The 19948-nt window shown below is 44.8% G+C and overlaps 19 non-coding genes across 19 annotated transcripts; all 19 read left to right on the top strand.

Moving 5' to 3' along the window:
- Window positions 1-80: 80 nt before the first annotated feature.
- On the top strand, window positions 81-270 carry LOC130415084 (U2 spliceosomal RNA). The gene has a single exon (XR_008905858.1). It is a non-coding gene; the product is annotated as a U2 spliceosomal RNA (small nuclear RNA).
- An 884-nt stretch (window positions 271-1154) lies between these two features.
- Window positions 1155-1318, top strand: LOC130414979 (U1 spliceosomal RNA). Its single transcript, XR_008905756.1, has one exon. It is a non-coding gene; the product is annotated as a U1 spliceosomal RNA (small nuclear RNA).
- Window positions 1319-2124: 806 nt separating this feature from the next.
- On the top strand, window positions 2125-2315 carry LOC130415066 (U2 spliceosomal RNA). The gene has a single exon (XR_008905840.1). It is a non-coding gene; the product is annotated as a U2 spliceosomal RNA (small nuclear RNA).
- Window positions 2316-3165: 850 nt separating this feature from the next.
- Window positions 3166-3329, top strand: LOC130414992 (U1 spliceosomal RNA). Its single transcript, XR_008905769.1, has one exon. It is a non-coding gene; the product is annotated as a U1 spliceosomal RNA (small nuclear RNA).
- An 807-nt stretch (window positions 3330-4136) lies between these two features.
- On the top strand, window positions 4137-4326 carry LOC130415085 (U2 spliceosomal RNA). Its single transcript, XR_008905859.1, has one exon. It is a non-coding gene; the product is annotated as a U2 spliceosomal RNA (small nuclear RNA).
- Window positions 4327-5406: 1080 nt separating this feature from the next.
- LOC130414978 (U1 spliceosomal RNA) lies at window positions 5407-5570 on the top strand. The gene has a single exon (XR_008905755.1). It is a non-coding gene; the product is annotated as a U1 spliceosomal RNA (small nuclear RNA).
- An 806-nt stretch (window positions 5571-6376) lies between these two features.
- LOC130415027 (U2 spliceosomal RNA) lies at window positions 6377-6567 on the top strand. Its single transcript, XR_008905801.1, has one exon. It is a non-coding gene; the product is annotated as a U2 spliceosomal RNA (small nuclear RNA).
- Window positions 6568-7392: 825 nt separating this feature from the next.
- On the top strand, window positions 7393-7556 carry LOC130414991 (U1 spliceosomal RNA). Its single transcript, XR_008905768.1, has one exon. It is a non-coding gene; the product is annotated as a U1 spliceosomal RNA (small nuclear RNA).
- An 807-nt stretch (window positions 7557-8363) lies between these two features.
- On the top strand, window positions 8364-8554 carry LOC130415065 (U2 spliceosomal RNA). The gene has a single exon (XR_008905839.1). It is a non-coding gene; the product is annotated as a U2 spliceosomal RNA (small nuclear RNA).
- Window positions 8555-9408: 854 nt separating this feature from the next.
- LOC130414990 (U1 spliceosomal RNA) lies at window positions 9409-9572 on the top strand. Its single transcript, XR_008905767.1, has one exon. It is a non-coding gene; the product is annotated as a U1 spliceosomal RNA (small nuclear RNA).
- Window positions 9573-10379: 807 nt separating this feature from the next.
- Window positions 10380-10570, top strand: LOC130415078 (U2 spliceosomal RNA). Its single transcript, XR_008905852.1, has one exon. It is a non-coding gene; the product is annotated as a U2 spliceosomal RNA (small nuclear RNA).
- A 1076-nt stretch (window positions 10571-11646) lies between these two features.
- LOC130414976 (U1 spliceosomal RNA) lies at window positions 11647-11810 on the top strand. The gene has a single exon (XR_008905754.1). It is a non-coding gene; the product is annotated as a U1 spliceosomal RNA (small nuclear RNA).
- Window positions 11811-12617: 807 nt separating this feature from the next.
- On the top strand, window positions 12618-12808 carry LOC130415063 (U2 spliceosomal RNA). Its single transcript, XR_008905838.1, has one exon. It is a non-coding gene; the product is annotated as a U2 spliceosomal RNA (small nuclear RNA).
- A 1102-nt stretch (window positions 12809-13910) lies between these two features.
- On the top strand, window positions 13911-14074 carry LOC130414975 (U1 spliceosomal RNA). The gene has a single exon (XR_008905753.1). It is a non-coding gene; the product is annotated as a U1 spliceosomal RNA (small nuclear RNA).
- Window positions 14075-14881: 807 nt separating this feature from the next.
- LOC130415062 (U2 spliceosomal RNA) lies at window positions 14882-15072 on the top strand. Its single transcript, XR_008905837.1, has one exon. It is a non-coding gene; the product is annotated as a U2 spliceosomal RNA (small nuclear RNA).
- Window positions 15073-16164: 1092 nt separating this feature from the next.
- LOC130414974 (U1 spliceosomal RNA) lies at window positions 16165-16328 on the top strand. The gene has a single exon (XR_008905752.1). It is a non-coding gene; the product is annotated as a U1 spliceosomal RNA (small nuclear RNA).
- Window positions 16329-17135: 807 nt separating this feature from the next.
- Window positions 17136-17326, top strand: LOC130415061 (U2 spliceosomal RNA). Its single transcript, XR_008905836.1, has one exon. It is a non-coding gene; the product is annotated as a U2 spliceosomal RNA (small nuclear RNA).
- Window positions 17327-18125: 799 nt separating this feature from the next.
- LOC130415014 (U1 spliceosomal RNA) lies at window positions 18126-18290 on the top strand. The gene has a single exon (XR_008905789.1). It is a non-coding gene; the product is annotated as a U1 spliceosomal RNA (small nuclear RNA).
- An 807-nt stretch (window positions 18291-19097) lies between these two features.
- On the top strand, window positions 19098-19288 carry LOC130415060 (U2 spliceosomal RNA). Its single transcript, XR_008905835.1, has one exon. It is a non-coding gene; the product is annotated as a U2 spliceosomal RNA (small nuclear RNA).
- Window positions 19289-19948: the final 660 nt, after the last annotated feature.

The raw sequence follows: 19948 nt of genomic DNA, 5'->3' as shown, positions 1-19948 counted from the left end.
TGACCTTTGAGGCGCATGTGCACCGCAAGCCCAATAGTCGGTGCCGCCCCACGCTCTGCCTTTTGCCACCCATTGTGGGCATCGCTTCTCGGCCTTTTGGCTAAGATCAAGTGTAGTATCTGTTCTTATCAGTTTAATATCTGATACGTCCCTATCTGGGGACCATATATTAAATGGATTTTTGAAACGCGGAGCTGGAAGCGGGGCTTGCTCCGCCCACTCCACGCATCGACCTGGTATTGCAGTGTCTCCAGGAACGGTGCATTCCCCTTTCGGGGATAGCAGCTTGTGTTGAAAGGTAGTGATGAGAAGACGCAAAGTTTTATTTCTCACGTGACTGTCTTATACAGAAAAATACTTTGGCAAGTACTCACTCACTCAGTCACTCAGTCACTCACTCGGTCACTCACTCACTCGGTCACTCACTCACTCACTCAGTCACTCACTCACTCACTCACTCACTCACTCACTCACTCACTCACTCACTCACTCACTCACTCGGTCACTCACTCACTCACTCACTCACTCACTCACTCACTCACTCACTCACTCACTCACTCACTCACTCACTCACTCACTCACTCACTCACTCACTCACTCACTCACTCACTCACTCTCTCACACTCACACTCTCACTCTCTCACAGTCTCACGCACGCACTCACTAAAGCCCTAAATGTATGCGGATAGTTATGTGTTGAAGAACGTAGTTCCTATTAGAGACGCTTGCGCCTGGCTTAAATGCTGTTGTGTGATAGAGAGAGAACGGGGCTTCCTGTAGCTCAGTGGTAAGAGCATTGCGTTAACAGGTTTTGGGTACGATCCCTGGGAATTGCAAATACCTATGTAAATGTATAGGATAAAGCAATGTAAGTCGCTTTGGATAAAGGCGTCTGCCAAATGCTTAAATGCAAAAGGTGTCCAGCATCCAATTGAAACACTTTCAGCACATATGTGGACTGTTTGCGTTGAATTCTTAATGTATTTGTCTGTTCATGTGTATGTTTGCCTGTGGACCGTCGCCTTCGTGCGCTTTCCCACGGGTTCTACAGAGCAATCAACTGGAACTTGCAGTTGCCGAACGCTCGCTCGGGGTCAGCGTTGATGCGCATGGCAGAGGCAAGTAAGCGATGTCTTGCCCGAACGGGGCAAATCATACTTACCTGGCAGGGGAGACACCATGATCACGAAGGCGGTTCACCCAGGACGAGGCTCGGCCATTGCACTCAGGTTGGGTTGACTTTTGCGAATTCCCCAAATGTGGGAATCTCGACTGCATAATTTCTGGTAGTGGGGGACTGCGTTCGCGCTCTCCCCTTATCATGTATCAAAAGAAGAGAGATTTTGTATTGTGTCCGTATTTCGAACCTTGTTGGCGTCAGATCTGCAGATTCCGCAAGAGACGAGCACCAAATCGAGTGATCGATTACTTCCTAATACCCTGTTTTTTTTTAATACGGTTGTTTGCTGTTCCGTCGTTCCCAAACACACATACATGTATGTATGTATGCATGTAGGTATATTTATATATATAATTATTTAGATATTCATTTATTCGTTTGCTGGTTTTATGTTTGATTCATTTGTTTAATTGTTTTTTCGTTCATATTTTGGACGCCTCATCAGACGAGTATAGAACGCATCTTCGACGGAGATTCTGCCAGACCACGCTGACCTTCATTTCTGTGAAACGTGTGCGTGCTCGTCCGTTCCTTCATCCGTTCAGGTCTTCATAAATAGCCCATTTAATTATTTCTTCTTTCGTTAATCGGTTAATTTATTCTATTGTTTAAACAATACATTTGATTGTCAGTCCGTTCCTTCATTCGTTCAGGTCTTCATAAATAGCCCATTTAATTATTTCTTCTTTCGTTAATCGGTTAATTGATTCTGTTGTTTAAACGATACATTTGATTTCAGTCCGTTCCTTCATTCGTTCAGGTCTTCAAAAATAGCCCATTTAATTATTTCTTCTTTCGTTAATTGGTTAATTGATTCTGTTGTTTAAACGATACATTTGATTGTGTGTTCGTACGATCACACGCTGACCTTTGAGGCGCATGTGCACCGCAAGCCCAATAGTCGGTGCCGCCCCACGCTCTGCCTTTTCCCACCCATTGTGGGCATCGCTTCTCGGCCTTTTGGCTAAGATCAAGTGTAGTATCTGTTCTTATCAGTTTAATATCTGATACGTCCCCTATCTGGGGACCATATATTAAATGGATTTTTGAAACGCGGAGCTGGAAGCGGGGCTTGCTCCGCCCACTCCACGCATCGACCTGGTATTGCAGTGTCTCCAGGAACGGTGCATTCCCCTTTCGGGGATAGCAGCTTGTGTTGAAAGGTAGTGATGAGAAGACGCAAAGTTTTATTTCTCACGTGACTGTCTTATACAGAAAAATACTTTGGCAAGTACTCACTCACTCAGTCACTCAGTCACTCAGTCACTCACTCGGTCACTCACTCACTCGGTCACTCACTCACTCAGTCACTCACTCACTCACTCACTCACTCACTCGGTCACTCACTCACTCACTCAGTCACTCACTCACTCACTCAGTCACTCACTCACTCACTCACTCACTCACTCACTCACTCACTCACTCACTCACTCACTCACTCTCTCACACTCACACTCTCACTCTCACTCTCTCACAGTCTCACGCACGCACTCACTAAAGCCCTAAATGTATGCGGATAGTTATGTGTTGAAGAACGTAGTTCCTATTAGAGACGCTTGCGCCTGGCTTAAATGCTGTTGTGTGATAGAGAGAGAACGGGGCTTCCTGTAGCTCAGTGGTAAGAGCATTGCGTTAACAGGTTTTGGGTACGATCCCTGGGAATTGTAAATACCTATGTAAATGTATAGGATAAAGCAATGTAAGTCGCTTTGGATAAAGGCGTCTGCCAAATGCTTAAATGCAAAAGGTGTCCAGCATCCAATTGAAACACTTTCAGCACATATGTGGACTGTTTGCGTTGAATTCTTAATGTATTTGTCTGTTCATGTGTATGTTTGCCTGTGGACCGTCGCCTTCGTGCGCTTTCCCACGGGTTCTACAGAGCAATCAACTGGAACTTGCAGTTGCCGAACGCTCGCTCGGGGTCAGCGTTGATGCGCATGGCAGAGGCAAGTAAGCGATGTCTTGCCCGAACGGGGCAAATCATACTTACCTGGCAGGGGGGACACCATGATCACGAAGGCGGTTCACCCAGGACGAGGCTCGGCCATTGCACTCAGGTTGGGTTGACTTTTGCGAATTCCCCAAATGTGGGAATCTCGACTGCATAATTTCTGGTAGTGGGGGACTGCGTTCGCGCTCTCCCCTTATCATGTATCAAAAGAAGAGAGATTTTGTATTGTGTCCGTATTTCGAACCTTGTTGGCGTCAGATCTGCAGATTCCGCAAGAGACGAGCACCAAATCGAGTGATCGATTACTTCCTAATACCCTGTTTTTTTTTAATACGGTTGTTTGCTGTTCCGTCGTTCCCAAATACACATACATGTATGTATGTATGCATGTAGGTATATTTATATATATAATTATTTAGATATTCATTTATTCGTTTGCTGGTTTTATGTTTGATTCATTTGTTTAATTGTTTTTTCGTTCATATTTTGGACGCCTCATCAGACGAGTATAGAACGCATCTTCGACGGAGATTCTGCCAGACCACGCTGACCTTCATTTCTGTGAAACGTGTGCGTGCTCGTCCGTTCCTTCATCCGTTCAGGTCTTCATAAATAGCCCATTTAATTATTTCTTCTTTCGTTAATCGGTTAATTTATTCTATTGTTTAAACAATACATTTGATTGTCAGTCCGTTCCTTCATTCGTTCAGGTCTTCATAAATAGCCCATTTAATTATTTCTTCTTTCGTTAATCGGTTAATTGATTCTGTTGTTTAAACGATACATTTGATTTTCAGTCCGTTCCTTCATTCGTTCAGGTCTTCAAAAATAGCCCATTTAATTATTTCTTCTTTCGTTAATTGGTTAATTGATTCTGTTGTTTAAACGATACATTTGATTGTGTGTTCGTACGATCACACGCTGACCTTTGAGTCGCATGTGCACCGCAAGCCCAATAGTCGGTGCCGCCCCACGCTCTGCCTTTTGCCACCCATTGTGGGCATCGCTTCTTGGCCTTTGGCTAAGATCAAGTGTAGTATCTGTTCTTATCAGTTTAATATCTGATACGTCCCCTATCTGGGGACCATATATTAAATGGATTTTTGAAACGCGGAGCTGGAAGCGGGGCTTGCTCCGCCCACTCCACGCATCGACCTGGTATTGCAGTGTCTCCAGGAACGGTGCATTCCCCTTTCGGGGATAGCAGCTTGTGTTGAAAGGTAGTGATGAGAAGACGCAAAGTTTTATTTCTCACGTGACTGTCTTATACAGAAAAATACTTTGGCAAGTACTCACTCACTCAGTCACTCAGTCACTCAGTCACTCACTCGGTCACTCACTCACTCACTCACTCACTCACTCAGTCACTCACTCACTCACTCAGTCACTCAGTCACTCACTCGGTCACTCACTCACTCACTCACTCAGTCACTCACTCACTCACTCACTCACTCACTCACTCGGTCACTCACTCACTCACTCGGTCACTCACTCACTCAGTCACTCACTCACTCACTCACTCACTCACTCAGTCACTCAGTCACTCACTCGGTCACTCACTCACTCACTCACTCACTCAGTCACTCACTCACTCACTCACTCACTCACTCACTCACTCACTCACTCGGTCACTCACTCACTCACTCGGTCACTCACTCACTCACTCAGTCACTCACTCACTCACTCACTCACTCACTCACTCACTCACTCACTCACTCACTCTCTCACACTCACACTCTCACTCTCACTCTCACTCTCTCACAGTCTCACGCACGCACTCACCAAAGCCCTAAATGTATGCGGATAGTTATGTGTTGAAGAACGTAGTTCCTATTAGAGACGCTTGCGCCTGGCTTAAATGCTGTTGTGTGATAGAGAGAGAACGGGGCTTCCTGTAGCTCAGTGGTAAGAGCATTGCGTTAACAGGTTTTGGGTACGATCCCCGGGAATTGCAAATACCTATGTAAATGTATAGGATAAAGCAATGTAAGTCGCTTTGGATAAAGGCGTCTGCCAAATGCTTAAATGCAAAAGGTGTCCAGCATCCAATTGAAACACTTTCAGCACATATGTGGACTGTTTGCGTTGAATTCTTAATGTATTTGTCTGTTCATGTGTATGTTTGCCTGTGGACCGTCGCCTTCGTGCGCTTTCCCACGGGTTCTACAGAGCAATCAACTGGAACTTGCAGTTGCCGAACGCTCGCTCGGGGTCAGCGTTGATGCGCATGGCAGAGGCAAGTAAGCGATGTCTTGCCCGAACGGGGCAAATCATACTTACCTGGCAGGGGAGACACCATGATCACGAAGGCGGTTCACCCAGGACGAGGCTCGGCCATTGCACTCAGGTTGGGTTGACTTTTGCGAATTCCCCAAATGTGGGAATCTCGACTGCATAATTTCTGGTAGTGGGGGACTGCGTTCGCGCTCTCCCCTTATCATGTATCAAAAGAAGAGAGATTTTGTATTGTGTCCGTATTTCGAACCTTGTTGGCGTCAGATCTGCAGATTCCGCAAGAGACGAGCACCAAATCGAGTGATCGATTACTTCCTAATACCATGTTTTTTTTTAATACGGTTGTTTGCTGTTCCGTCGTTCCCAAACACACATACATGTATGTATGTATGCATGTAGGTATATTTATATATATAATTATTTAGATATTCATTTATTCGTTTGCTGGTTTATGTTTGATTCATTTGTTTAATTGTTTTTTCGTTCATATTTTGGACGCCTCATCAGACGAGTATAGAACGCATCTTCGACGGAGATTCTGCCAGACCACGCTGACCTTCATTTCTGTGAAACGTGTGCGTGCTCGTCCGTTCCTTCATCCGTTCAGGTCTTCATAAATAGCCCATTTAATTATTTCTTCTTTCGTTAATCGGTTAATTTATTCTATTGTTTAAACAATACATTTGATTGTCAGTCCGTTCCTTCATTCGTTCAGGTCTTCATAAATAGCCCATTTAATTATTTCTTCTTTCGTTAATCGGTTAATTGATTCTGTTGTTTAAACGATACATTTGATTTTCAGTCCGTTCCTTCATTCGTTCAGGTCTTCAAAAATAGCCCATTTAATTATTTCTTCTTTCGTTAATTGGTTAATTGATTCTGTTGTTTAAACGATACATTTGATTGTGTGTTCGTACGATCACACGCTGACCTTTGAGGCGCATGTGCACCGCAAGCCCAATAGTCGGTGCCGCCCCACGCTCTGCCTTTTGCCACCCATTGTGGGCATCGCTTCTCGGCCTTTTGGCTAAGATCAAGTGTAGTATCTGTTCTTATCAGTTTAATATCTGATACGTCCCCTATCTGGGGACCATATATTAAATGGATTTTTGAAACGCGGAGCTGGAAGCGGGGCTTGCTCCGCCCACTCCACGCATCGACCTGGTATTGCAGTGTCTCCAGGAACGGTGCATTCCCTTTCGGGGATAGCAGCTTGTGTTGAAAGGTAGTGATGAGAAGACGCAAAGTTTTATTTCTCACGTGACTGTCTTATACAGAAAAATACTTTGGCAAGTACTCACTCACTCAGTCACTCAGTCACTCAGTCACTCACTCGGTCACTCACTCACTCGGTCACTCACTCACTCAGTCACTCACTCACTCACTCACTCACTCGGTCACTCACTCACTCACTCAGTCACTCACTCACTCAGTCACTCACTCACTCACTCACTCACTCACTCACTCACTCACTCACTCTCTCACACTCACACTCTCACTCTCACTCTCTCACAGTCTCACGCACGCACTCACTAAAGCCCTAAATGTATGCGGATAGTTATGTGTTGAAGAACGTAGTTCCTATTAGAGACGCTTGCGCCTGGCTTAAATGCTGTTGTGTGATAGAGAGAGAACGGGGCTTCCTGTAGCTCAGTGGTAAGAGCATTGCGTTAACAGGTTTTGGGTACGATCCCTGGGAATTGTAAATACCTATGTAAATGTATAGGATAAAGCAATGTAAGTCGCTTTGGATAAAGGCGTCTGCCAAATGCTTAAATGCAAAAGGTGTCCAGCATCCAATTGAAACACTTTCAGCACATATGTGGACTGTTTGCGTTGAATTCTTAATGTATTTGTCTGTTCATGTGTATGTTTGCCTGTGGACCGTCGCCTTCGTGCGCTTTCCCACGGGTTCTACAGAGCAATCAACTGGAACTTGCAGTTGCCGAACGCTCGCTCGGGGTCAGCGTTGATGCGCATGGCAGAGGCAAGTAAGCGATGTCTTGCCCGAACGGGGCAAATCATACTTACCTGGCAGGGGGGACACCATGATCACGAAGGCGGTTCACCCAGGACGAGGCTCGGCCATTGCACTCAGGTTGGGTTGACTTTTGCGAATTCCCCAAATGTGGGAATCTCGACTGCATAATTTCTGGTAGTGGGGGACTGCGTTCGCGCTCTCCCCTTATCATGTATCAAAAGAAGAGAGATTTTGTATTGTGTCCGTATTTCGAACCTTGTTGGCGTCAGATCTGCAGATTCCGCAAGAGACGAGCACCAAATCGAGTGATCGATTACTTCCTAATACCCTGTTTTTTTTTAATACGGTTGTTTGCTGTTCCGTCGTTCCCAAATACACATACATGTATGTATGTATGCATGTAGGTATATTTATATATATAATTATTTAGATATTCATTTATTCGTTTGCTGGTTTTATGTTTGATTCATTTGTTTAATTGTTTTTTCGTTCATATTTTGGACGCCTCATCAGACGAGTATAGAACGCATCTTCGACGGAGATTCTGCCAGACCACGCTGACCTTCATTTCTGTGAAACGTGTGCGTGCTCGTCCGTTCCTTCATCCGTTCAGGTCTTCATAAATAGCCCATTTAATTATTTCTTCTTTCGTTAATCGGTTAATTTATTCTATTGTTTAAACAATACATTTGATTGTCAGTCCGTTCCTTCATTCGTTCAGGTCTTCATAAATAGCCCATTTAATTATTTCTTCTTTCGTTAATCGGTTAATTGATTCTGTTGTTTAAACGATACATTTGATTTTCAGTCCGTTCCTTCATTCGTTCAGGTCTTCAAAAATAGCCCATTTAATTATTTCTTCTTTCGTTAATTGGTTAATTGATTCTGTTGTTTAAACGATACATTTGATTGTGTGTTCGTACGATCACACGCTGACCTTTGAGGCGCATGTGCACCGCAAGCCCAATAGTCGGTGCCGCCCCACGCTCTGCCTTTTGCCACCCATTGTGGGCATCGCTTCTCGGCCTTTTGGCTAAGATCAAGTGTAGTATCTGTTCTTATCAGTTTAATATCTGATACGTCCCCTATCTGGGGACCATATATTAAATGGATTTTTGAAACGCGGAGCTGGAAGCGGGGCTTGCTCCGCCCACTCCACGCATCGACCTGGTATTGCAGTGTCTCCAGGAACGGTGCATTCCCCTTTCGGGGATAGCAGCTTGTGTTGAAAGGTAGTGATGAGAAGACGCAAAGTTTTATTTCTCACGTGACTGTCTTATACAGAAAAATACTTTGGCAAGTACTCACTCACTCAGTCACTCAGTCACTCAGTCACTCACTCGGTCACTCACTCACTCGGTCACTCACTCACTCAGTCACTCACTCACTCACTCACTCACTCACTCGGTCACTCACTCACTCACTCAGTCACTCACTCACTCACTCAGTCACTCACTCACTCACTCACTCACTCACTCACTCACTCACTCACTCACTCACTCACTCACTCACTCTCTCACACTCACACTCTCACTCTCACTCTCTCACAGTCTCACGCACGCACTCACTAAAGCCCTAAATGTATGCGGATAGTTATGTGTTGAAGAACGTAGTTCCTATTAGAGACGCTTGCGCCTGGCTTAAATGCTGTTGTGTGATAGAGAGAGAACGGGGCTTCCTGTAGCTCAGTGGTAAGAGCATTGCGTTAACAGGTTTTGGGTACGATCCCTGGGAATTGTAAATACCTATGTAAATGTATAGGATAAAGCAATGTAAGTCGCTTTGGATAAAGGCGTCTGCCAAATGCTTAAATGCAAAAGGTGTCCAGCATCCAATTGAAACACTTTCAGCACATATGTGGACTGTTTGCGTTGAATTCTTAATGTATTTGTCTGTTCATGTGTATGTTTGCCTGTGGACCGTCGCCTTCGTGCGCTTTCCCACGGGTTCTACAGAGCAATCAACTGGAACTTGCAGTTGCCGAACGCTCGCTCGGGGTCAGCGTTGATGCGCATGGCAGAGGCAAGTAAGCGATGTCTTGCCCGAACGGGGCAAATCATACTTACCTGGCAGGGGGGACACCATGATCACGAAGGCGGTTCACCCAGGACGAGGCTCGGCCATTGCACTCAGGTTGGGTTGACTTTTGCGAATTCCCCAAATGTGGGAATCTCGACTGCATAATTTCTGGTAGTGGGGGACTGCGTTCGCGCTCTCCCCTTATCATGTATCAAAAGAAGAGAGATTTTGTATTGTGTCCGTATTTCGAACCTTGTTGGCGTCAGATCTGCAGATTCCGCAAGAGACGAGCACCAAATCGAGTGATCGATTACTTCCTAATACCCTGTTTTTTTTTAATACGGTTGTTTGCTGTTCCGTCGTTCCCAAATACACATACATGTATGTATGTATGCATGTAGGTATATTTATATATATAATTATTTAGATATTCATTTATTCGTTTGCTGGTTTTATGTTTGATTCATTTGTTTAATTGTTTTTTCGTTCATATTTTGGACGCCTCATCAGACGAGTATAGAACGCATCTTCGACGGAGATTCTGCCAGACCACGCTGACCTTCATTTCTGTGAAACGTGTGCGTGCTCGTCCGTTCCTTCATCCGTTCAGGTCTTCATAAATAGCCCATTTAATTATTTCTTCTTTCGTTAATCGGTTAATTTATTCTATTGTTTAAACAATACATTTGATTGTCAGTCCGTTCCTTCATTCGTTCAGGTCTTCATAAATAGCCCATTTAATTATTTCTTCTTTCGTTAATCGGTTAATTGATTCTGTTGTTTAAACGATACATTTGATTTTCAGTCCGTTCCTTCATTCGTTCAGGTCTTCAAAAATAGCCCATTTAATTATTTCTTCTTTCGTTAATTGGTTAATTGATTCTGTTGTTTAAACGATACATTTGATTGTGTGTTCGTACGATCACACGCTGACCTTTGAGTCGCATGTGCACCGCAAGCCCAATAGTCGGTGCCGCCCCACGCTCTGCCTTTTGCCACCCATTGTGGGCATCGCTTCTTGGCCTTTTGGCTAAGATCAAGTGTAGTATCTGTTCTTATCAGTTTAATATCTGATACGTCCCCTATCTGGGGACCATATATTAAATGGATTTTTGAAACGCGGAGCTGGAAGCGGGGCTTGCTCCGCCCACTCCACGCATCGACCTGGTATTGCAGTGTCTCCAGGAACGGTGCATTCCCCTTTCGGGGATAGCAGCTTGTGTTGAAAGGTAGTGATGAGAAGACGCAAAGTTTTATTTCTCACGTGACTGTCTTATACAGAAAAATACTTTGGCAAGTACTCACTCACTCAGTCACTCAGTCACTCAGTCACTCACTCGGTCACTCACTCACTCACTCACTCACTCACTCAGTCACTCACTCACTCACTCACTCACTCACTCAGTCACTCAGTCACTCACTCGGTCACTCACTCACTCACTCACTCAGTCACTCACTCACTCACTCACTCACTCACTCACTCACTCGGTCACTCACTCACTCACTCGGTCACTCACTCACTCAGTCACTCACTCACTCACTCACTCACTCACTCAGTCACTCAGTCACTCACTCGGTCACTCACTCACTCACTCACTCACTCAGTCACTCACTCACTCACTCACTCACTCACTCACTCACTCGGTCACTCACTCACTCACTCGGTCACTCACTCACTCACTCAGTCACTCACTCACTCACTCACTCACTCACTCACTCACTCACTCTCTCACACTCACACTCTCACTCTCACTCTCACTCTCTCACAGTCTCACGCACGCACTCACTAAAGCCCTAAATGTATGCGGATAGTTATGTGTTGAAGAACGTAGTTCCTATTAGAGACGCTTGCGCCTGGCTTAAATGCTGTTGTGTGATAGAGAGAGAACGGGGCTTCCTGTAGCTCAGTGGTAAGAGCATTGCGTTAACAGGTTTTGGGTACGATCCCTGGGAATTGCAAATACCTATGTAAATGTATAGGATAAAGCAATGTAAGTCGCTTTGGATAAAGGCGTCTGCCAAATGCTTAAATGCAAAAGGTGTCCAGCATCCAATTGAAACACTTTCAGCACATATGTGGACTGTTTGCGTTGAATTCTTAATGTATTTGTCTGTTCATGTGTATGTTTGCCTGTGGACCGTCGCCTTCGTGCGCTTTCCCACGGGTTCTACAGAGCAATCAACTGGAACTTGCAGTTGCCGAACGCTCGCTCGGGGTCAGCGTTGATGCGCATGGCAGAGGCAAGTAAGCGATGTCTTGCCCGAACGGGGCAAATCATACTTACCTGGCAGGGGAGACACCATGATCACGAAGGCGGTTCACCCAGGACGAGGCTCGGCCATTGCACTCAGGTTGGGTTGACTTTTGCGAATTCCCCAAATGTGGGAATCTCGACTGCATAATTTCTGGTAGTGGGGGACTGCGTTCGCGCTCTCCCCTTATCATGTATCAAAAGAAGAGAGATTTTGTATTGTGTCCGTATTTCGAACCTTGTTGGCGTCAGATCTGCAGATTCCGCAAGAGACGAGCACCAAATCGAGTGATCGATTACTTCCTAATACCATGTTTTTTTTTAATACGGTTGTTTGCTGTTCCGTCGTTCCCAAACACACATACATGTATGTATGTATGCATGTAGGTATATTTATATATATAATTACTTAGATATTCATTTATTCGTTTGCTGGTTTTATGTTTGATTCATTTGTTTAATTGTTTTTTCGTTCATATTTTGGACGCCTCATCAGACGAGTATAGAACGCATCTTCGACGGAGATTCTGCCAGACCACGCTGACCTTCATTTCTGTGAAACGTGTGCGTGCTCGTCCGTTCCTTCATCCGTTCAGGTCTTCATAAATAGCCCATTTAATTATTTCTTCTTTCGTTAATCGGTTAATTTATTCTATTGTTTAAACAATACATTTGATTGTCAGTCCGTTCCTTCATTCGTTCAGGTCTTCATAAATAGCCCATTTAATTATTTCTTCTTTCGTTAATCGGTTAATTGATTCTGTTGTTTAAACGATACATTTGATTTTCAGTCCGTTCCTTCATTCGTTCAGGTCTTCAAAAATAGCCCATTTAATTATTTCTTCTTTCGTTAATTGGTTAATTGATTCTGTTGTTTAAACGATACATTTGATTGTGTGTTCGTACGATCACACGCTGACCTTTGAGTCGCATGTGCACCGCAAGCCCAATAGTCGGTGCCGCCCCACGCTCTGCCTTTTGCCACCCATTGTGGGCATCGCTTCTCGGCCTTTTGGCTAAGATCAAGTGTAGTATCTGTTCTTATCAGTTTAATATCTGATACGTCCCCTATCTGGGGACCATATATTAAATGGATTTTTGAAACGCGGAGCTGGAAGCGGGGCTTGCTCCGCCCACTCCACGCATCGACCTGGTATTGCAGTGTCTCCAGGAACGGTGCATTCCCCTTTCGGGGATAGCAGCTTGTGTTGAAAGGTAGTGATGAGAAGACGCAAAGTTTTATTTCTCACGTGACTGTCTTATACAGAAAAATACTTTGGCAAGTACTCACTCACTCAGTCACTCAGTCACTCAGTCACTCACTCGGTCACTCACTCACTCACTCACTCACTCAGTCACTCACTCACTCACTCACTCACTCACTCACTCAGTCACTCAGTCACTCACTCGGTCACTCACTCACTCACTCACTCAGTCACTCACTCACTCACTCACTCACTCACTCACTCACTCACTCACTCACTCGGTCACTCACTCACTCACTCGGTCACTCACTCACTCAGTCACTCACTCACTCACTCACTCACTCAGTCACTCAGTCACTCAGTCACTCACTCGGTCACTCACTCACTCACTCACTCACTCAGTCACTCACTCACTCACTCACTCACTCACTCACTCACTCACTCACTCGGTCACTCACTCACTCACTCGGTCACTCGGTCACTCACTCACTCACTCACTCACTCACTCACTCACTCACTCACTCACTCACTCACTCACTCTCTCACACTCACACTCTCACTCTCACTCTCTCACAGTCTCACGCACGCACTCACTAAAGCCCTAAATGTATGCGGATAGTTATGTGTTGAAGAACGTAGTTCCTATTAGAGACGCTTGCGCCTGGCTTAAATGCTGTTGTGTGATAGAGAGAGAACGGGGCTTCCTGTAGCTCAGTGGTAAGAGCATTGCGTTAACAGGTTTTGGGTACGATCCCTGGGAATTGCAAATACCTATGTAAATGTATAGGATAAAGCAATGTAAGTCGCTTTGGATAAAGGCGTCTGCCAAATGCTTAAATGCAAAAGGTGTCCAGCATCCAATTGAAACACTTTCAGCACATATGTGGACTGTTTGCGTTGAATTCTTAATGTATTTGTCTGTTCATGTGTATGTTTGCCTGTGGACCGTCGCCTTCGTGCGCTTTCCCACGGGTTCTACAGAGCAATCAACTGGAACTTGCAGTTGCCGAACGCTCGCTCGGGGTCAGCGTTGATGCGCATGGCAGAGGCAAGTAAGCGATGTCTTGCCCGAACGGGGCAAATCATACTTACCTGGCAGGGGAGACACCATGATCACGAAGGCGGTTCACCCAGGACGAGGCTCGGCCATTGCACTCAGGTTGGGTTGACTTTTGCGAATTCCCCAAATGTGGGAATCTCGACTGCATAATTTCTGGTAGTGGGGGACTGCGTTCGCGCTCTCCCCTTATCATGTATCAAAAGAAGAGAGATTTTGTATTGTGTCCGTATTTCGAACCTTGTTGGCGTCAGATCTGCAGATTCCGCAAGAGACGAGCACCAAATCGAGTGATCGATTACTTCCTAATACCATGTTTTTTTTTAATACGGTTGTTTGCTGTTCCGTCGTTCCCAAACACACATACATGTATGTATGTATGCATGTAGGTATATTTATATATATAATTATTTAGATATTCATTTATTCGTTTGCTGGTTTTATGTTTGATTCATTTGTTTAATTGTTTTTTCGTTCATATTTTGGACGCCTCATCAGACGAGTATAGAACGCATCTTCGACGGAGATTCTGCCAGACCACGCTGACCTTCATTTCTGTGAAACGTGTGCGTGCTCGTCCGTTCCTTCATCCGTTCAGGTCTTCATAAATAGCCCATTTAATTATTTCTTCTTTCGTTAATCGGTTAATTTATTCTATTGTTTAAACAATACATTTGATTGTCAGTCCGTTCCTTCATTCGTTCAGGTCTTCATAAATAGCCCATTTAATTATTTCTTCTTTCGTTAATCGGTTAATTGATTCTGTTGTTTAAACGATACATTTGATTTTCAGTCCGTTCCTTCATTCGTTCAGGTCTTCAAAAATAGCCCATTTAATTATTTCTTCTTTCGTTAATTGGTTAATTGATTCTGTTGTTTAAACGATACATTTGATTGTGTGTTCGTACGATCACACGCTGACCTTTGAGTCGCATGTGCACCGCAAGCCCAATAGTCGGTGCCGCCCCACGCTCTGCCTTTTGCCACCCATTGTGGGCATCGCTTCTCGGCCTTTTGGCTAAGATCAAGTGTAGTATCTGTTCTTATCAGTTTAATATCTGATACGTCCCCTATCTGGGGACCATATATTAAATGGATTTTTGAAACGCGGAGCTGGAAGCGGGGCTTGCTCCGCCCACTCCACGCATCGACCTGGTATTGCAGTGTCTCCAGGAACGGTGCATTCCCCTTTCGGGGATAGCAGCTTGTGTTGAAAGGTAGTGATGAGAAGACGCAAAGTTTTATTTCTCACGTGACTGTCTTATACAGAAAAATACTTTGGCAAGTACTCACTCACTCAGTCACTCAGTCACTCAGTCACTCACTCGGTCACTCACTCACTCACTCACTCACTCAGTCACTCACTCACTCACTCACTCACTCACTCAGTCACTCAGTCACTCACTCGGTCACTCACTCACTCACTCACTCACTCAGTCACTCACTCACTCACTCACTCACTCACTCACTCGGTCACTCACTCACTCACTCGGTCACTCACTCACTCAGTCACTCACTCACTCACTCACTCACTCAGTCACTCAGTCACTCAGTCACTCAGTCACTCACTCGGTCACTCACTCACTCACTCACTCACTCAGTCACTCACTCACTCACTCACTCACTCACTCACTCACTCACTCACTCACTCGGTCACTCACTCACTCACTCGGTCACTCGGTCACTCACTCACTCACTCACTCACTCACTCACTCACTCACTCACTCACTCTCTCACACTCACACTCTCACTCTCACTCTCACTCTCTCACAGTCTCACGCACGCACTCACTAAAGCCCTAAATGTATGCGGATAGTTATGTGTTGAAGAACGTAGTTCCTATTAGAGACGCTTGCACCTGGCTTAAATGCTGTTGTGTGATAGAGAGAGAACGGGGCTTCCTGTAGCTCAGTGGTAAGAGCATTGCGTTAACAGGTTTTGGGTACGATCCCTGGGAATTGCAAATACCTATGTAAATGTATAGGATAAAGCAATGTAAGTCGCTTTGGATAAAGGCGTCTGCCAAATGCTTAAATGCAAAAGGTGTCCAGCATCCAATTGAAACACTTTCAGCACATATGTGGACTGTTTGCGTTGAATTCTTAATGTATTTGTCTGTTCATGTGTATGTTTGCCTGTGGACCGTCGCCTTCGTGCGCTTTCCCACGGGTTCTACAGAGCAATCAACTGGAACTTGCAGTTGCCGAACGCTCGCTCGGGGTCAGCGTTGATGCGCATGGCAGAGGCAAGTAAGCGATGTCTTGCCCGAACGGGGCAAATCATACTTACCTGGCAGGGGAGACACCATGATCACGAAGGCGGTTCACCCAGGACGAGGCTCGGCCATTGCACTCAGGTTGGGTTGACTTTTGCGAATTCCCCAAATGTGGGAATCTCGACTGCATAATTTCTGGTAGTGGGGGACTGCGTTCGCGCTCTCCCCTTATCATGTATCAAAAGAAGAGAGATTTTGTATTGTGTCCGTATTTCGAACCTTGTTGGCGTCAGATCTGCAGATTCCGCAAGAGACGAGCACCAAATCGAGTGATCGATTACTTCCTAATACCATGTTTTTTTTTAATACGGTTGTTTGCTGTTCCGTCGTTCCCAAACACACATACATGTATGTATGTATGCATGTAGGTATATTTATATATATAATTATTTAGATATTCATTTATTCGTTTGCTGGTTTTATGTTTGATTCATTTGTTTAATTGTTTTTTCGTTCATATTTTGGACGCCTCATCAGACGAGTATAGAACGCATCTTCGACGGAGATTCTGCCAGACCACGCTGACCTTCATTTCTGTGAAACGTGTGCGTGCTCGTCCGTTCCTTCATCCGTTCAGGTCTTCATAAATAGCCCATTTAATTATTTCTTCTTTCGTTAATCGGTTAATTTATTCTATTGTTTAAACAATACATTTGATTGTCAGTCCGTTCCTTCATTCGTTCAGGTCTTCATAAATAGCCCATTTAATTATTTCTTCTTTCGTTAATCGGTTAATTGATTCTGTTGTTTAAACGATACATTTGATTTTCAGTCCGTTCCTTCATTCGTTCAGGTCTTCAAAAATAGCCCATTTAATTATTTCTTCTTTCGTTAATTGGTTAATTGATTCTGTTGTTTAAACGATACATTTGATTGTGTGTTCGTACGATCACACGCTGACCTTTGAGTCGCATGTGCACCGCAAGCCCAATAGTCGGTGCCGCCCCACGCTCTGCCTTTTGCCACCCATTGTGGGCATCGCTTCTCGGCCTTTTGGCTAAGATCAAGTGTAGTATCTGTTCTTATCAGTTTAATATCTGATACGTCCCCTATCTGGGGACCATATATTAAATGGATTTTTGAAACGCGGAGCTGGAAGCGGGGCTTGCTCCGCCCACTCCACGCATCGACCTGGTATTGCAGTGTCTCCAGGAACGGTGCATTCCCCTTTCGGGGATAGCAGCTTGTGTTGAAAGGTAGTGATGAGAAGACGCAAAGTTTTATTTCTCACGTGACTGTCTTATACAGAAAAATACTTTGGCAAGTACTCACTCACTCAGTCACTCAGTCACTCACTCGGTCACTCACTCACTCGGTCACTCACTCACTCACTCAGTCACTCACTCACTCACTCACTCACTCACTCACTCACTCACTCACTCACTCACTCACTCACTCGTCACTCACTCACTCACTCACTCACTCACTCTCTCACACTCACACTCTCACTCTCTCACAGTCTCACGCACGCACTCACTAAAGCCCTAAATGTATGCGGATAGTTATGTGTTGAAGAACGTAGTTCCTATTAGAGACGCTTGCGCCTGGCTTAAATGCTGTTGTGTGATAGAGAGAGAACGGGGCTTCCTGTAGCTCAGTGGTAAGAGCATTGCGTTAACAGGTTTTGGGTACGATCCCTGGGAATTGTAAATACCTATGTAAATGTATAGGATAAAGCAATGTAAGTCGCTTTGGATAAAGGCGTCTGCCAAATGCTTAAATGCAAAAGGTGTCCAGCATCCAATTGAAACACTTTCAGCACATATGTGGACTGTTTGCGTTGAATTCTTAATGTATTTGTCTGTTCATGTGTATGTTTGCCTGTGGACCGTCGCCTTCGTGCGCTTTCCCACGGGTTCTACAGAGCAATCAACTGGAACTTGCAGTTGCCGAACGCTCGCTCGGGGTCAGCGTTGATGCGCATGGCAGAGGCAAGTAAGCGATGTCTTGCCCGAACGGGGCAAATCATACTTACCTGGCAGGGGGAGACACCATGATCACGAAGGCGGTTCACCCAGGACGAGGCTCGGCCATTGCACTCAGGTTGGGTTGACTTTTGCGAATTCCCCAAATGTGGGAATCTCGACTGCATAATTTCTGGTAGTGGGGGACTGCGTTCGCGCTCTCCCCTTATCATGTATCAAAAGAAGAGAGATTTTGTATTGTGTCCGTATTTCGAACCTTGTTGGCGTCAGATCTGCAGATTCCGCAAGAGACGAGCACCAAATCGAGTGATCGATTACTTCCTAATACCCTGTTTTTTTTTAATACGGTTGTTTGCTGTTCCGTCGTTCCCAAACACACATACATGTATGTATGTATGCATGTAGGTATATTTATATATATAATTATTTAGATATTCATTTATTCGTTTGCTGGTTTTATGTTTGATTCATTTGTTTAATTGTTTTTTCGTTCATATTTTGGACGCCTCATCAGACGAGTATAGAACGCATCTTCGACGGAGATTCTGCCAGACCACGCTGACCTTCATTTCTGTGAAACGTGTGCGTGCTCGTCCGTTCCTTCATCCGTTCAGGTCTTCATAAATAGCCCATTTAATTATTTCTTCTTTCGTTAATCGGTTAATTTATTCTATTGTTTAAACAATACATTTGATTGTCAGTCCGTTCCTTCATTCGTTCAGGTCTTCATAAATAGCCCATTTAATTATTTCTTCTTTCGTTAATCGGTTAATTGATTCTGTTGTTTAAACGATACATTTGATTTTCAGTCCGTTCCTTCATTCGTTCAGGTCTTCAAAAATAGCCCATTTAATTATTTCTTCTTTCGTTAATTGGTTAATTGATTCTGTTGTTTAAACGATACATTTGATTGTGTGTTCGTACGATCACACGCTGACCTTTGAGGCGCATGTGCACCGCAAGCCCAATAGTCGGTGCCGCCCCACGCTCTGCCTTTTGCCACCCATTGTGGGCATCGCTTCTCGGCCTTTTGGCTAAGATCAAGTGTAGTATCTGTTCTTATCAGTTTAATATCTGATACGTCCCCTATCTGGGGACCATATATTAAATGGATTTTTGAAACGCGGAGCTGGAAGCGGGGCTTGCTCCGCCCACTCCACGCATCGACCTGGTATTGCAGTGTCTCCAGGAACGGTGCATTCCCCTTTCGGGGATAGCAGCTTGTGTTGAAAGGTAGTGATGAGAAGACGCAAAGTTTTATTTCTCACGTGACTGTCTTATACAGAAAAATACTTTGGCAAGTACTCACTCACTCAGTCACTCAGTCACTCAGTCACTCACTCGGTCACTCACTCACTCGGTCACTCACTCACTCAGTCACTCACTCACTCACTCACTCACTCGGTCACTCACTCACTCACTCAGTCACTCACTCACTCTCAGTCACTCACTCACTCACTCACTCACTCACTCACTCACTCACTCACTCACTCACTCACTCTCTCACTCACACTCTCACTCTCACTCTCTCACAGTCTCACGCACGCACTCACTAAAGCCCTAAATGTATGCGGATAGTTATGTGTTGAAGAACGTAGTTCCTATTAGAGACGCTTGCGCCTGGCTTAAATGCTGTTGTGTGATAGAGAGAGAACGGGGCTTCCTGTAGCTCAGTGGTAAGAGCATTGCGTTAACAGGTTTTGGGTACGATCCCTGGGAATTGCAAATACCTATGTAAATGTATAGGATAAAGCAATGTAAGTCGCTTTGGATAAAGGCGTCTGCCAAATGCTTAAATGCAAAAGGTGTCCAGCATCCAATTGAAACACTTTCAGCACATATGTGGACTGTTTGCGTTGAATTCT

This window comes from Triplophysa dalaica, chromosome 24 (genome assembly GCF_015846415.1).
Source record: "Triplophysa dalaica isolate WHDGS20190420 chromosome 24, ASM1584641v1, whole genome shotgun sequence".
Classification (NCBI taxonomy): Eukaryota; Metazoa; Chordata; class Actinopteri; order Cypriniformes; family Nemacheilidae; genus Triplophysa; species Triplophysa dalaica.
This window is presented reverse-complemented; position numbering and strand designations above follow the sequence as displayed.